This window comes from Salvia hispanica, unplaced genomic scaffold (genome assembly GCF_023119035.1).
Source record: "Salvia hispanica cultivar TCC Black 2014 unplaced genomic scaffold, UniMelb_Shisp_WGS_1.0 HiC_scaffold_944, whole genome shotgun sequence".
Classification (NCBI taxonomy): domain Eukaryota; kingdom Viridiplantae; phylum Streptophyta; class Magnoliopsida; order Lamiales; family Lamiaceae; genus Salvia; species Salvia hispanica.
Window position 1 is genome coordinate 15491 of NW_025952737.1, and position 16199 is coordinate 31689.

General features: G+C 40.6%; 2 pseudogenes; both read left to right on the forward strand.

Annotated features, from left to right (window-relative positions):
• Positions 1–1761: 1761 nt before the first annotated feature.
• LOC125200371 lies at positions 1762–5583 on the forward strand (annotated as a pseudogene).
• A 9315-nt stretch (positions 5584–14898) lies between these two features.
• Positions 14899–16003, forward strand: LOC125200373 (annotated as a pseudogene).
• Positions 16004–16199: the final 196 nt, after the last annotated feature.

A 16199-nucleotide genomic window follows, 5' to 3' on the forward strand; every position in this document is an offset into this window, starting at 1 on the left:
ATTCACGGAATTAAAATTCGACACAAATACGAACGGGAAATACGAATATTTCACTAAAAAAAACATACATCATTCGGAAAAAAAAATTACATAGTAGATAGAAAAAAAAAACAACCACATCGAGTGTCCACCCTCGCGTCCAAACCTCTTCGATGATATACTCCACGAAGTCGAATATGAGCATTTCTTTGCCGCATGTCGGCAAATGCGCGCAACCGTCAACCTCTCCATGAGGTACCCCCATGTTCACATTCGCGGTGGCCACGCCGTCTCGACCGGCACCCGTGTCATCTTCGGGTCCACCGAGTCGCTTCGTCCCCTTCACTTTCGACAATCATGTTGTGCAAAATGATACACGCGTACATGATGTCGCCGATGTTCGGGAATATACCACTGCCGTGCCGGACCCCTCACCATCGCCCATCGACTCGGAGCGCACCAAATGCGCCTCAACATCCTTGCTGCCCGCTCCCCGCGGGTCGCAGTAGGACTTCTTTGCCCCGATCGCATGCTTGATCTTCTTCACAAAGACGGCCGTTGGTATATCCCATCCGCCAATAAGTATTCCATGTTGTCGGTTGTCGTTGGCGAGAAACCGATGGCGGGACCAACGCCATTGCACCGATCGTTGAACGAGGCGACAAGCGGAGGACGTTGATGTCGTTGTTCGACCCGGCCACTCCAAAATAAGCATGCCATATCCATAGCCGGTAGTCGGCCTACGGCTCAAGGATCATCGTGGGATGCTTGGCTTGGGCCGGAATGTGTATCCCCTTCGCGGCGGGCGCTTCTCCCTCCCAATGCATAAAATCGATCCCGCCCAACATCCGGGAACCCGTGCACCGACCCGTGCATATGTCACGCCAGGCGCGTCTGGCTCGGACGCGAGATATCGATCCCGATATCGCTCTAACGCCGCGCAAAACTCCAAGCAGACACTCGACGGTGAAGACTCCCCAATGTGGAGGTACTGCCGAACATGTCGGCCGGCCTCCGTCGCCTTCCCGATTGCGGCCGTACACTTCGTATTGGCGTGTGTTCGGGTTTGCCAGGCATCCTCCCGATCTGAAAACTCGTACCTCTCTAATGCACCAACGATATGCATAAACGAGGACGATGCATCCAAAACGTCGGCGAATAAGGCATCCCAAAGCGGCGCGGAGCAAAGTAGTCCTCATACAACAATATGTGTAGCAATGTGGTCCGGGTGCATGCCGTCGGCCATGGATCGGCCGAGGCACGGCCGCGCTGCCGCGCTCTGCGATCGTCGATCAATCGCCTCTTGTACGGCGAGATCCATTCATCATCACTATCACTACGCCCGCCACTACCACCCGACGACTACTCGCCATTATAGATAATTGAAAAGAGGTTAGAGAGAAACATTCAGGAAGTGGTGTGAATGAAATGATGTTGAGGAGCCCTATTTATAGAGTTTTAATAAATAAAAAAAAATTCGGACGTCCGACGGATCCGACTTCGCATTTGGGGGGACGTCCGTCGGGATCGCCGACGCAAAGAGCAGCCCGTAGGCAGGCCGACGGCGGCGCCTCTTCCGCTCCTATCATGGACGTCTGGTCGAACGTCGACCGACAGCGACTGGAAGAAGGGGCCGGTGGATATACCCTTAGATGTCAAACAATTCATCACAATTTTATGGAGTATCAACTTTACTCAAATCACGTATCAATAATCAACGGAGAGAGATTTCATTGATATTGTTAAACCCTAGTAAAATTTATAGGGATTTAGGTCTCAAGAATGTCTAACGTGGTGGTTGTCGACAACGGCGGCGGCCTGATTAAACCGGCATCGGCGGCGAGCGTGACCCCGCCTGCGTGGCCCCCAAACTGCACCGCCCGCCCCTCCTCCTCCAAAATGGCTCCTCGCCGACCAGCTCCTCTCCCCCTCCGAAGACCTAACCTCCGCCACCCTCCGCCGCCCCATGGACCGCGGCCACCTCATCAATCCCGACCTCCAGTCCTCCCTCTGGTCCCACCTCTTCACCAATCTCCTCAAAATCACCCCCCCCGCCTCCTCCCCCCTCCTCACCGAGCCTCTCTTCACCCTCCCCTCCATCCGCCGCGCCGTCGACGAGATCATCTTCGAGGACTTCAATTTCCGCGCGCTCTTCGTCGCCGACTCGCCCCCGCTCGTCCACCTCTACGAGGCCTCGCGCCGCCCTCCGGCCTGCTGTCGAAGGCGCAGTGCAGCCTCGTCGTCGACTGCGGCTTCAGCTTCACGCACGCCGCGCCCGTGCTGCAGAATTTCACGCTCAATTACGGGGTCAAGAGGCTGGATCTCGGCGGAAGGGCCCTACAATTACCTGAAGGAGCTGTCAGCTCGGAGCGTGAATGTGATGGATGAGAGCCATCATGGATGATGTCAAGGAGAAGCCTGTTTTGTCTCCCTTGATGCCCATAGGGACCTCAAACAAGGTCTGCTATTCTTTTTTCTCTTTTTGCTCTACGCATTCATGAGATTTTAGTTTCCGGAGATTCGGATTTGATATATAATGCTTATTTTTTACTTGATTGAAATCTGGTAGGTTGGGGAGCTATTTGTGCTGATAATAAATTGGGGATAACTTTCTGTAAATGGAAACATCCATATTTTTAGGGGACAGATAAATGAAAATGAAATATTTTTAGGGGAGGGGGAGAGTTCATACTTTTCGGGACGAGGGTGTAGTATCTATTACGTGTACGGTTATGTTTATGTTTTGCTACAGATTAACAACTCAATATGATTAAAGCTGGCCATTATTTGACAATGTGGGCAAAGGGAAGGATATTTGATATCTATCTTTTCTGGGACTGGGACTGGGACTGGGACGGGGACGGGGACGGGGCCCCTATAATATCCATTTGATGGTTTAACACTAATACATTTATTACCATATTAGGTAATTGCCTTGTACAATCATGTGATGCGATCTTCCCTTTAAAGTTTTCGGATCAGGAATATTGTGGTATTAAAACACGTTCGGATGGGGTTGTGCAGTAGTTTTTTTGTGTACGACTTGAGAACCGTTTCCTTATTTACTTGCTTGGAATCAATTTTCAGGAGCCCTAAAAAAACAATTTGTTTAGGTGTATTCGTGCCCAGATGGCATTACTCATACAAGGGATTTGTGAAAGATGTTGATGAAACAAAGCGATACTTAAGCTTGGATGAAAATAAACCCCCTTTTTCCCCCTGAAGGAGGAAAGGTTATGCCACCTACGGGGGTGGTAGGACAACCCCCAGCACAAAAGAAGCACTGACCTAACAAATACTGTAGGTTTCTTCTTCAAAAGTTTGAAATCTATCCATATTCAAACTTTTAGTAATTATCCCTTTCCGGGAATTTTCCTTGACGAATGAGGGTTCCTCTCCCCGAGATGATATTTCACCAGCTGATTTGGGTGCGCCCAGTCCATATTTTGTCTTTACACGTTAATACTTGATTTTGGTCACATAAGCATGTTTTGTTTTAATCGTCTGTTTTGTGGCAAAAAACCCCTAATTTTGTTTTTTTTCTTGTCCGTTATCATTCTATTTCACAAACTGACCATGATATAACGTTATTAATGGTTCAGTTGTTAACTATGTTTCTAGGGAAAGAACCAGGCAGGACTTTTTGGGAACATTTTGAAAAGAAATTTGTGTCATCCTCATCTTCACCCCGTGTTATATGAGAGGTAATGATTCTGGGTTACTATTGTCACCTGTTATGTGATCAATAATTATACTTTTAGTTTGACCTAAACTATTGTTCTGATTTTACCAAATGCTTTTTGTCTAGATGTGTAGTATCATTTGACTGGTGGAACCACATTATTCCCCCGATTTGCCCAAAGACTGTAAGCATCATTTCTGTTCTCAGACTAAAAAAAGGTTTCCATGATCACTTACTCTAATAGCTTGTTATGTTACCAAAAAAGGAGCTTCGGCCTTTTGTCCCAAAAAATATGAAGTGAAGATCGCACTCAAAGAGTAAGTCTTTTTTTTTTTGAAGAACTATTTATATATTTTGTATGTTTTACTGTTAATAATACTATGTTACTTTTCTTCCACAGTCCAATATTAGGTGTTTGGAGAGGGGGTCACTCTTAGCATCTAGTCCTGATTTTGAATCAATGTGTGTCACCAAGGCTGAGTACGAGGAGCTGGGATCCGCTAGGTGTCACAGGAGATTCTTTCACTAGCTTAAAGATGATTAAGGTTATCCCTACAGTCTTTTCTTTGCAACTCTCCTTCTCTTGGTTGACTAAATAAGTGAACTTTCACTGTTATATAAGTATAACTGAATGTTATTTTACCAATAATGAAATGAAAAATGCCCTTACTTGACTCATTAGACATGTTTTATTAGTAATAGTATCTAAGTAATGGAAATAGATTGGATATGCAAAAAATGTGGCTCTATTAAATTTCTAAGTCTACATTAGGGATGAACATTTATGTTTCATTTACCTTCAAATATCTAATTTGTATGTTTAATGATTTAGAACTAACCAGAGCATTTATCTATCCAACCTCAGTTTTCAATCACCTTCCAATTGCATTGACCTGTCTTAGCATGTTTTATTCATAGGAAAGACACCAATGATCAGATAAAACTTCAAACTGCTCACTAAGGTTTGTTGCTTCAAGAGAAGTCCGATTTGGAAAATTCAAATGAGCTGTACCAAACTGAAACTTGTCCCCACTCCCCAATGCAATTAGGATTCGATTGAACACATTTTCTTCCATTCTCTTGGCTATGTACACATGTATGCAAAACACAAGAGACAAGACATAGATGTATGAACTAATGTCTGGTTTGTATGTTTGGTCACTCTACTCCAAAGTTTAAACCATGGTTCTTGTACCCTCTTATCCTTAAATCATATCCTACTTTGTAGGCTATGGAGGTGTACAAAATGAAATCCATGGAGGAGACGTCACCACGGAATTACTAATGAAATCGTACAATGCTCAATACCATTCAATTCATTGTAGCACTCTATCAACTCCCTGGCACAACCGGTCAACTACCATATAAAGTCGGACAACTGCTGTATAAAGTCCAGGTTTGTTAATGTTGATGAAGTCTAAAGATGTGCTTCCTTGAAACGGTTGGGATTTCTCGATATTTAGTGGGCTACGAAATACATACTCTACACTGAGTCGAGGCATCAGGAGAAGGTTGTTAATTCTGTGACTACAAATATAGCTGCCAGCAGAGGTTGTGTATCAGTCAACTCACTTTTCATGGCGGTCCTCTTCCATGTTCACGTCGAAGAGAAAATCATGGTCGCTTTTTTAGTTTGAAGAGTAACAGATGATATCAGAGTCGACCTGAGATACCATTGAAGTGTAGAAAATGGATTTGTCACCCCCAATGGATAATGATTGTGATTTCTTACTTAAAATGGAGACAAAATATCGAGATATTTATGGTTGTGGTAGTGAGAAAAGCAGATGTCCTATGTTTATATTTGAAGGACTATCTTGTTTTTGAATTATTCTAACACTGCCATATAATGTCTACTGATATCTCCTCTCACTGTTAATTTAGGGAGCAGATTTTGCTATATTAATTTTTTGTGTGTCCCACCTTCAAACTGTTGATAACAATATATAGGAGTATGATGCATGTGTCAAATAACGCAGCTATGTGTATGATGGAATAGAACATGTGGTACCTACTACTATATCATACCTATCACGACATGACATGATTAACAAAGGAATGATGCTCTCAACATGAATTTCAATTTACCTTTTTATCTTAATTACCAAGAGTAAATGCGGCTCATTGATTATTCTTCGCGCTAATTTGTAGGCTCTTCGATGGGTGGGACAACTAGTTCAAGGATTTAAGGTTGCTCCATATTTAAAAGTAACGATCGATTCTCTAACTATTTGATTAAGGATGGATGAGTTCCATGACACTCTTTAGTTCTAGCATTCCAAATTAAAATAATGTAAGTTCTAGCATTCCAAATTAAAATAATGTAAAACGAGATGCAAAGTTTAGAAATGACAACTTGATTTTGGTAATCTCCAACAATGACATCATTCATGATACCATGGTCTTTTATTAGGCTTTTTTTAAAAAGTAATCCTAAGGGCCTTTCTACTGCAGGCTCTCAGTCACGATGCACTTATCGGCGAGATCTTAGTGCATGAATTGGGGGAGGGTTCGCATTGTACTGATGAACTCGATAAAGATGCGCAATGAGCTTGTTAGCCTCGTTGGATGAAATGTTGTTGAGATTCATACTCTATTGGGAAATTTTTGTTTTATAATGATTTAAATGTGGGTAGGAGAATTTTTTTTGGGTCAGAATGACATATTTTTAGACAAGTATAAACATTATTGAATGATAAAAAATTAGATAGAAGTCCATTGAGTAATTGATATATTTTGAATAGTAATTTAATTTTGAAACTAAAAATTATTTTGCTCAAATTTTTTAATAAAATTGGTCGAATGCGCCCCGATAGTATATCGTCCCCTCGGAGTCGGAACGGAACGAAAACTCCACCGCATTGCAGATACTCTGAATCACTTTCTTTTATTTCAGTTAATCTTGATTCAAATTTGAAAACAACAATATCCAATTTAAATTGTTTTTATAATGAGAGACGGATATGTGGGTATTTTGTCATGTACCGATTAATTATATGATATGACATAATTCATCTTTCAGACTCTGTGCATTAATTTATGCAGAGGATCTGTTATAATAATATATGATGCTATTACCTAACCCAAAAAAAAAAAAGACTTTTTTAAGGGCACCACAATGGGCGGACTATACGAGCCCTAAGCCCCGCCCTACGCATCACCACATCAGCATTTTATCATCCGCTCTTCCACTGCAATGGGGCGGACTATAACCCGCCCTATAGTTTTTTCTTCTATTTTGTATTTAATTTATGTTTGTAAATATATCAAGCTAAATAAATAAATAAATAAAGCAACACAATTAAAAGGGAAATCCTACATTTACTTAATTTTATAAAAAAAGTTATAAAATTAGGAGAAAAAAAGTGCACGCATATAAAAAAGAGACTAGTCTAAAGTAATCCCAACTTCATGGCCTGAGGCCATCGATCATCCGTTGGAGGGACGCGATTTGAGCCGGGTTGGTCGCCGCATGAGGGCGTTGTGCGTGTCCAACAACGTCCTATAGCGAGGAGGCCACCAAATCCGTGTAGGCATGTGCCGCACTGAGTCGGGTCGGCATCGCGCTCGAGGTCGGGCTCGGGGCCAGTTGGCGGCGCGGCGGACGATGATGTCGCCTTGCCCTTGCCCTTGACAGCCTTGATGCCGGGGACACACGGGAGAACATCGGTGTGCCGGAACTCTCATCCTTGAACACCGGATGGTTGAGGTCCATTGGAGATGCGCCGTTCACTGCTTGTATAAGCACCGAAGGTGCCTCGTTGCCCTCTTCTTCGCCGCCGCGATCGGGCAGCACACCTCCAACGAACTTGCTTCTCCTTCAAGAGCGCCCGAGGACCGGTAGTGCTTGAAATCGCCGTACAATGACGTGTACGACTGGATTGCTTTGTCGCGCACATCTCGCGAGACTCTCGCCACTGGCTTCCGCTCACTCGCACTCGTACTCCCGCGAACAAATTGACCTGGTTCTTTATTTGGTTCCAAGTCCTGCGGAGCGCTCCGTTGCGCTTGTAGGCGGTCGCGGCTTGGACGCGTTGTATTTCTCGGCGATGCGCTCCCAATACGCGTAACTTTCTCGTTGGCGAACACCGGATCCTCGAAATATCAATCCAACACCTCGTCAAGACGATGGATTCTTCCGGCTGGTAGTTCGTCCTCCTCGGGCGAACTCTTCATTCACCGTGGTAAGCGACAACTTTTTGCCTTAGGCCGCCTTCTTCTGGTCGCGGAGCCCGAGGCGTCGAGCGGCGGCGCGCGAACGGCCGCGAGATGGGGCGGATAAGTGCGGGTGGGAGAAGGCTCCATGTCGATAGCCCGTACGAGTCGTCTGAAATCGGGATCGTCGGGTGTTAATGTCGAAGGGCCGTATTCATCGTTCTGCACGCCACCGTGCACCACCGAACATTGGACTATTCGGACTTGGATAATCTCCGGATTCATTTTGTTTGAAATGTGGAAAATGGGGGGAAAGGGGTGAAAAAAAAAAAAGGGTGGTGAGATATTGGTTTTTAAAATTAATAAAAAATTAAAAAAACGAAAAAGCGGCGCCTTTTTCCCCTCGTAAACCCGATGCCGGGGGACGAGGCGGACGATGGGCATCGACCCCCCTAGACATAGATGGGCGGATGATGGACAACCATCGTCCGCCCCTTTTTGGATGGCCTAAAGGATCAAGATAATTCAAAACAAATTTCACAAAATAATTCAAACTCAAAAATAAAAACCGTGGTCAACCTAATGTGGAATTTAGTTTTTAAAATTGAGTTCCATTTTAGGATTTTGATATAATATTGCAACTAGTGGGGTCAATGGTTAACTTTTGATATGTTATCCGATACCCCCCCCTTTTTCTAAAAAACTATGGTATGGTATACTAAACCATAAAAAATTATTTTTTGCACAAAACATTTATAAGTAGGATTTTAAGATTTTTCTTTTTTTAAATTTTATATTATATATAAATATATTAAATATAATTTCCCATCCCCTTAAGTCCCTTTTTTTTCCCTTTTTTTTATACAACCATGGGATATACCGAATATTGTATACCCAAAATAATGGGAAGAAAAATTTATACGTAGGTCCATACCTACCAAAAATTTTCGAAAAAACCATATTTTCCAAAAGGCAATTATTTTTTATTTTTTCCCCCCCCCTAATTGCAACTACAACATATCAAACCATAATATTTTTTGGTCATACCCCAATATCGTATACCGATGTTGATGAATTTATTTTCCCTTTCCCTCAATAAATATTTCCCCTTTTGATATTTTGGTATGTCGTGAAATGTTGTTGACTTTGCTTTTTTTTCCATTTTTAGTGAAAATTCACTTTTTTCCCAACTATTCTACTCACATTCTATTATTAAACTAATATATTAATGTGAGATCCATATTCCACTAATTTTTTTCTATTCATTTTTCTTAATTTTTAAAAAACCCCGGGCTAGTAATATGAACATTATTTTCGGACGGAGGGAGAATTATTAAAACAAAATGAAAATTGAATACTTTTTTTTTATAACTATCACTTAAAGAATATCCATTTTTTTTAAGCATATATCGTGTAGAGAAAATAAGTTCTAGTAGTAGCTTCTAATAATCAAAATAAATTGCAATAATTAAATGATGATAATAAGATTTTTCTCATACTATCAATTCAAATAAATGATCTCATATTCTATTAATATAGAAATAGATGACTTACCCCCTATAAAGAATTTAAAAAATAAAGTAAGAATGTACAGATTGTATGATGATTACCAAGTTGATGATACACAAGAATGAGGATTTCAACCCCCCCCCCACACCTATGAATTAGAACAAATGGGTTTCACATGTGCAACAAAGTGATAAAAAAGAGATTTACATTATCTTGAATCTGTTATGAAATAATATAAAAATGAACTACTACACTCACCCTTTTTTTAAAAACCTTATAAGAGGGAGGGAAAATTCAACAATACATGGATGAGACATGATTTACCAATAAGGAACAAGAATAAAGGTTTCAACAATTAAATTATCCATTCATTCATATTTATTATTCTCAGTGTGTATATATTTATGATTGATAAAGTACATAATGCAAAATTAATTAATAAATTTAGTGACAACCCTCATTATTTAGTAACTAGAATATGACATCACTAGTCCATAATGTTTAAAAAATTTGACCAGTCTGTTCAATTGTGAATCAACAAATAGTCCGGTCCAATTCACCCTTAAAATTGCCAATATTTTAGACCTTGAAACCAACCGGTCGGATTGGTTCGGTCAGGAATCGAAAACCAGTTTTACTTTCCTATATGTTTATTTTCTCAAATTTTATATTTGTACGGATTATATCGAGAACTCTCCACAAAGTACTAACACATTGATCTCTCCACAAATCACTAACACATTGACCACTTCACCACAAGATCTTGATGAAATATTGTGAACATTATATATATTAAACATGTCATTTTTTATCCACCCCATCGTCGGAGAGGCGGGTCGCCACAACGTTTGTTGTGGCGGGTCACAAAACTGGAAGTGGGGGGGTAGAAATTTTATTTTATTTTTTCAAAATTTCAAATTCTATAAATTCATCATTCTTCATTCAACACATTTAAAAAATATGAATCGGTCCTGGAGAAAATGCTTTTTCGTGGCGACCATAAAACGATAAGAGATGTTATGCCCGCAATCCAAAAATTAGGGAAAGAGGTCGCCGATACAATCAATACTTGGCGGGCCCAAGCTCCATGCATACCACGAACACGCACGTATATTCACCAAGATCATGAGAATGTTGCTCTCCCTATTTCAAAAAAATTTTTTCGTGAAACTTCGATGGCCCGAGTATACTTTTGAGAATGAGTTAGTGGAATGTGGTCCATTACCAAAAATAGTAAAAATGAAAGGTGACAAATTTTTCGTGACGGACGAAAAAGAAAATAAGTGACAAATTTTCAGAACGAAGGGAGTACTTAAAATACTCCAAACCCTAATTCTCTCCTTCTTCAGCGTGTTCCACCTTGATAAGGCTAATTTCATGCATCAGTTATATGATGAAAAGTCACCATTTACTAGGTCTAACACATTGTTTAAGCCAGGTGTGTGAAGGAAATTCGCTAGGTCCGGAAGAATTGAAAAAAAGCAGACTACGAAGGAAGAAGGAAAAATGAGCAGATTTGAGGAAGAAAAGGGCTCGACGAGGAGTCCGAAGGGGGCAAAGAAGACAATTCACAAAAAAAAAAAGGCCTTTGCTGGACCCACTTTCACGTCTATATAAGGAGGAGCATGCAACACATAGACATAGACGATAGCCTCCACACACACCTTGGGAAATGGGAATTTGGGGTAGAATAGTGGTCTAATCTTCGGGGAAAATTTGGCAGACCGTCCTCAAGGAGGGCAAGATACAATCATTTACTTTCCAAAGCTTATGTTTTGATTTGCCAATTCGCCGTTTCAAGTCGATTTGTCCGTTTTGCTACTTGTTGTTTATCTATGAATTTTATTTCATGTTATGATGGTGTTGATTCGTGGGTTTATTTATGTGATTCTATGTTTTGAGGAGTTTTGTTCCGAGGTTGATTGTTATTTCTGTGTTGGATGTTTTGCGTACTTGATCCGGGAATATGAGTTGATCTCGGGTTGTTGTTGTTGTTGATCTTGGGGGAATTTGGTGAATCTGTAGTTATGGAGAGGATTTCACGAGTTGTCTCGATGCTTGGATCCGGGTGGATTTAGCATCCGAGTGTGGATCCGAAGGGGGAAATTTAATTGTGCATGGATTTTGAATTTTTGCTTTCGTTTTTTTTTTACTTCATCTAGAGATAGAGATCCGAGTTTTTGTTGGGTTTCTAAGCTTTCGACGTCCGATTTGTTGGTCGTGAGTTACTACCATTGTTCTATTTTCATCATGTTTCGGCTTAAATTCGATTGTGCTTTGCGTTTGTAGGTAGTTAGGTTTAGAATTGTTATTTTGCCTTTTGGTCGTACACTTCTATTTTTGGAAAAATGGTCCCCTTTTATGCACGAGTCCTCAGCTAGATTAGGGAGTGACATTACTAGATCTGGAAGTTGGTTTGAAGAGAGTGATGATATAATGCCAATCTTTGTTACGTGGTTGTTTTCCGTTCTTAGATCTAGAGATAGTTATATTTCTTTTCCTCGTCTAGTATAAGTTCCTCAACCCCAATTTGCGTGGCGCTAGCCATACCACCCAAAGCCCTTTAAATGCATGATTTCGCATCGTCTCGTGGGATCGATCCCTACTTCCCTATACTAGTTCTAGTATCAGCGGGTTGAGGGTTTTGAAGTGATATACGTGTGTCCGACGACCAGATCTTTCGCGTTCCGCGAGTTCCTGGACCTTGTGATCTAGTGGATTCTCTGGACCCAAGAAGCTTGATATTCCATATTGTGCACACAGCCTAAAAATATCGAGTTTCACACCTCCTCTCCGATCTACCTCCAAAGTTCACTCCGTCCGCCATCCGTCCTCCACTCCGTCGCCTCCGCCCTCCACCCATCTCTTCTCCACTCCGTCACCTCCGTCCCATCGCCTCGCCTTCCACCCATCTCTTCTCCACTCTCGCCCATCTCTTCTCCACCCCGTCGCCTCCTCTCCAGATCCACCTCCAAAGTTTTGTGATTTATTTAATTCGTTATAGTTTTGTGATTTTTTTTTGTGATTCTGCTTATTTCGGTCTTGTGATGTTAATCATGTTATAGTTTTGTGATTTTTTTAAATTTTGGTTATTCGGTTTTTCGGTTTTGTCATACAATTTCGGTTTTTGGTTGAAATTCCTATAATTGCGGTTTTTCGGTTTAATTCGCTTTTTTAGTTTGGTTTTTGGTTTTTCAATTTTTTATTTTTCGGTTATTCGGTTCGATTCGGTTTCAAATTTTCAATAACTTCGATTTTTGGGTTCGTCGGTTTGGACAAAAACCGAACCAAAACTCGATGCTCACCCCGCGTTGAGAAATGCACGATGGCACTACGACAAGTTGCCTATGGAACGATGCGAGACACACTTGACTAGTATCTCCATGAATCCCACACAAGGAGAGGGGTTGCAAGTATCTCGTGGCCGAGAAAGAGGATAAACTTGAGGTGCGAGATGGATAAGTTGGAGAAAGCACTCTTAACTGAAGATAGAAAAAATGCACCATCTTCTCCAATTGAGCACGCATCATTGGTAGTGTAGTGTAATTGTATAAGTTGTAAATAAAATGATGTGTAAGGGTAATGCATTGTTTAAGTATTCCATAATTAGAAAGATCATAACTTTTCGTGGACGGAAAAATAAGGAAATAGTTCATACTTTTCGGGACGGATGGGGTATTACATAATCTCTCTATCCCTTAATATGTGTTCCACTTTGACCGATACGATTTTTAAAAATGTACAGTAAATGGGTTGAAAAAGTTAGTGATATATGAGTCACACTTTTATATATTGTACTACCTCTGTGCACAATTTTAAAGAATTGTTTTGCCATTTTTGGTTGTCCACGATTTATGAAACCATTTACTCATTCTACTTTTAGCATGTGGATCCATATTCTACCAACTTTTACACTTACAACCTGCAAGTAAAATTAATACTTAAAATGGACCCCACATTTCACCACTTTCTCTCTTTATTTTTTTTCTCCACAAAGTCGAACAATCTCTTAAAACTTGTGCAAGTAAAAAATGCTCTTTAAATGGTGAACGGATGGAGTAATAAAAGATGAGTGGAATTGAGTTAATAATCTTGAATATATGATCAATTGCCAAACAAAAAGTTAAGTGACATAATTAATAAGGACCAATCAAAATAAAAAGTAGAGATATACTCCCTTTGTCCCCCCACTCCAAAAAAAATTGTTATATTTCACTTTTCTCACTCATTTTACAATGAAACAAATATATTAAAGTATGATTCGTATTCAACTTTTTTAATTTACTTTTGATTATATTTCATAAACTCGTGTCCAAACAAAGTGATAAAATTTATGGGACAATCATAAACTCGTGTCCAAACATAGCTGTTACTCCCTCCGTCCCACATTTATAGTTACATTTAGTTAGACACGGGTTTTAAGGAATTGATGGAGTGTGTAATTAATGAAGTGAGATGATGGAAGTGTGTAATAAATGAAGTAAGATAAAGTGAGATGGTGGAGTGTAATAAATGAAGTGGAGATGAAATGAGTGTGTAATAAATTAAGTGAGTTGGTTGAAGGTGGGGGTCCCTTGTTGACTTTTTGGTTTTTATTTTTGTTTTGGTTTATTTTGTGTTGATAATGGCATTTGGGTGTAATTTTAGTGAATAATGGGGTAAATTTTATGTCAAATATGGTAAATTCTAAATGTGACTATAAATGTGGGACGGAGCTTTTATGTGAAATGTATTGTCCATGGGGCAGGGGAGTAAATTTATGGGGACGAGAGAGTATAATAAAGATGAAAAAAGAGTATGAAAAATGGAAGAGAGCGGGGGGGTGGTGGTAAGAGCATCCGCAATAGTAGGCTATGCCCAAGCTGTGGAATTGGTATGTTGTAGATGCAAATTTAGCCAGAACCGATAAAGGTAGGCCGGCCGGAATTTCGGCGAAAAAACCGGCGTGGGCTGGCGGAGTCGCTCAACTGTATACATTGTAGCGGCCCGATCATTAGCTATTTTAATTTTTTTTAAATTTTTTAATTCTTTTTTTAATTTTTGAAAAGCTATACTTAAGCCGCGATTTTAATAAAATTTAAATAGAAAGCCGGCGATACATGAGTGAATGTGATAATGGCAACATCCTATGATGGACAACAACGAGACCCCGTTAAGTGTGACAATATAACGGATTCATGATACTAACATTTTTTAATGTATTTTTTAATAAATTAATGAGGAGTAGAGTGGGGCTAGGACTGCACGGCGATAGTTTTTTATTATGTAATTTTTTGATTTTTTGGTAATGACTTTTTTTTTATATAAAATTAATGAATTTTCCAGTATATGTCTCGTAAATTTAATTAGGTAATTTACAATATGTAATTTTAAAGTCAGTAAATGTAGTATATTTTGAATTATTTTATTGTTTGGCCTTACATCATTTGGCTAAATCTAATGTAACAGGTGGATTTTTAGTATTCTTAGCAGTGGCGAGAGGAGAGAATGGGCTGGCTATTCTTTGGTCACAACACCATTGCGGATGTCTAATATGTCAAACAGCTTACTCTCACATCGCTAAAACCATTTATTGCTTCTGAGGAAAAACCAAATGCTAAAAAGCGCAGCATCTCTCCTCTTTCTCAGCTCATACTACTCCGCCAACATTGTATTGTGTTGTATCTCTCCCTTCCTTCTGCCCCTCTTCGCCAATTTTACTTTTCTTCTTCTGCTTCGTTGATTGCGCCAACTGTTTGATATTTGGTCTAGCTGAACAAGATGCCCCGCCCAGGTCCCAGACCGTACGAGTGCGTGCGCAGAGCTTGGCACAGTGAAAGGCACCAGCCCATCAGAGGTCTCGTTATCCAACAGATTTTCAGGTACTCGATTTCCTTAATTTAGCTGAATTTTGTTCTAAGCTCTTGCTAAAACTGTCTTCTTGATTAGACTCGTACACGATAATCACTCCGCCGCTACTAAAAAGAACAAAGAATGGCAAGAGAAGCTCCCTATTGTGGTGTTAAAAGCGGAGGAAATCATCTACTCCAAAGCCAACTCCGAGGTTTTGCCCTTTTCCCATTTTTAATTTGCTGTTGCTTGAGCTCAATTTTGCTATAATTGGTGTCTACTGATTGTGTTTATAGGCTGAATACTCGAATGTTGAGACACTATGGGACCGAGTGAATGATGCCGTCGACACAATTATTAGGAAAGACGAGAGCACGGAGACTGGGGAGCTTCTGCCTCCCTGTGTTGAAGGTGCATCTTTTATCTCATTATTTGGTTTTATTTCATCATTATGATCTTCTAGTTTGTTTGAAAATGCTACTTTGCTATGATTTTAATCTTGCTATTTGGAATGGAATTGTGTTTTTCAGCTGCACTTAACCTAGGGTGTGTACCGGTAAGGGCATCGAGGAGCAAAGGCACAACAATCCGAGGACTTACCTCAGACCGTCGTATGAAGAATGCAACAATAGCTTGTCTCCGAGGTTCCTAAGTGACAATGTGAATGAACGGAATCTTGATTTTCCGCCACCCAAGCCACCAGTAGCTCGATGCTCAAGATGCCCCAACATGTGGATTCGTCCCGTTCAGTTTGGGATTCTAGCAAGCGAGTCATACCCAACAGTACTAACCAGCACCACATTGCTTCTTCATTTGAGAGAAGAAGCTTCATTGTATTGGCAATGGTAATGCTTCACTTAGTAGAAGCTCGGTGTACCCCTTGTACTATGGGATGACGTTCAAACCCGAGGTTCGTCAGTTGGGCTTTCACGAAGCTCAAAAGTCGGATTCTGTAATCATTGGTGTGCCGGTGTTTTCATCACCTGCTGAACCTGCTGCCGAAGTTGGTTGCTTACAGAATCTATTCCCATATGGCGAGGATAAG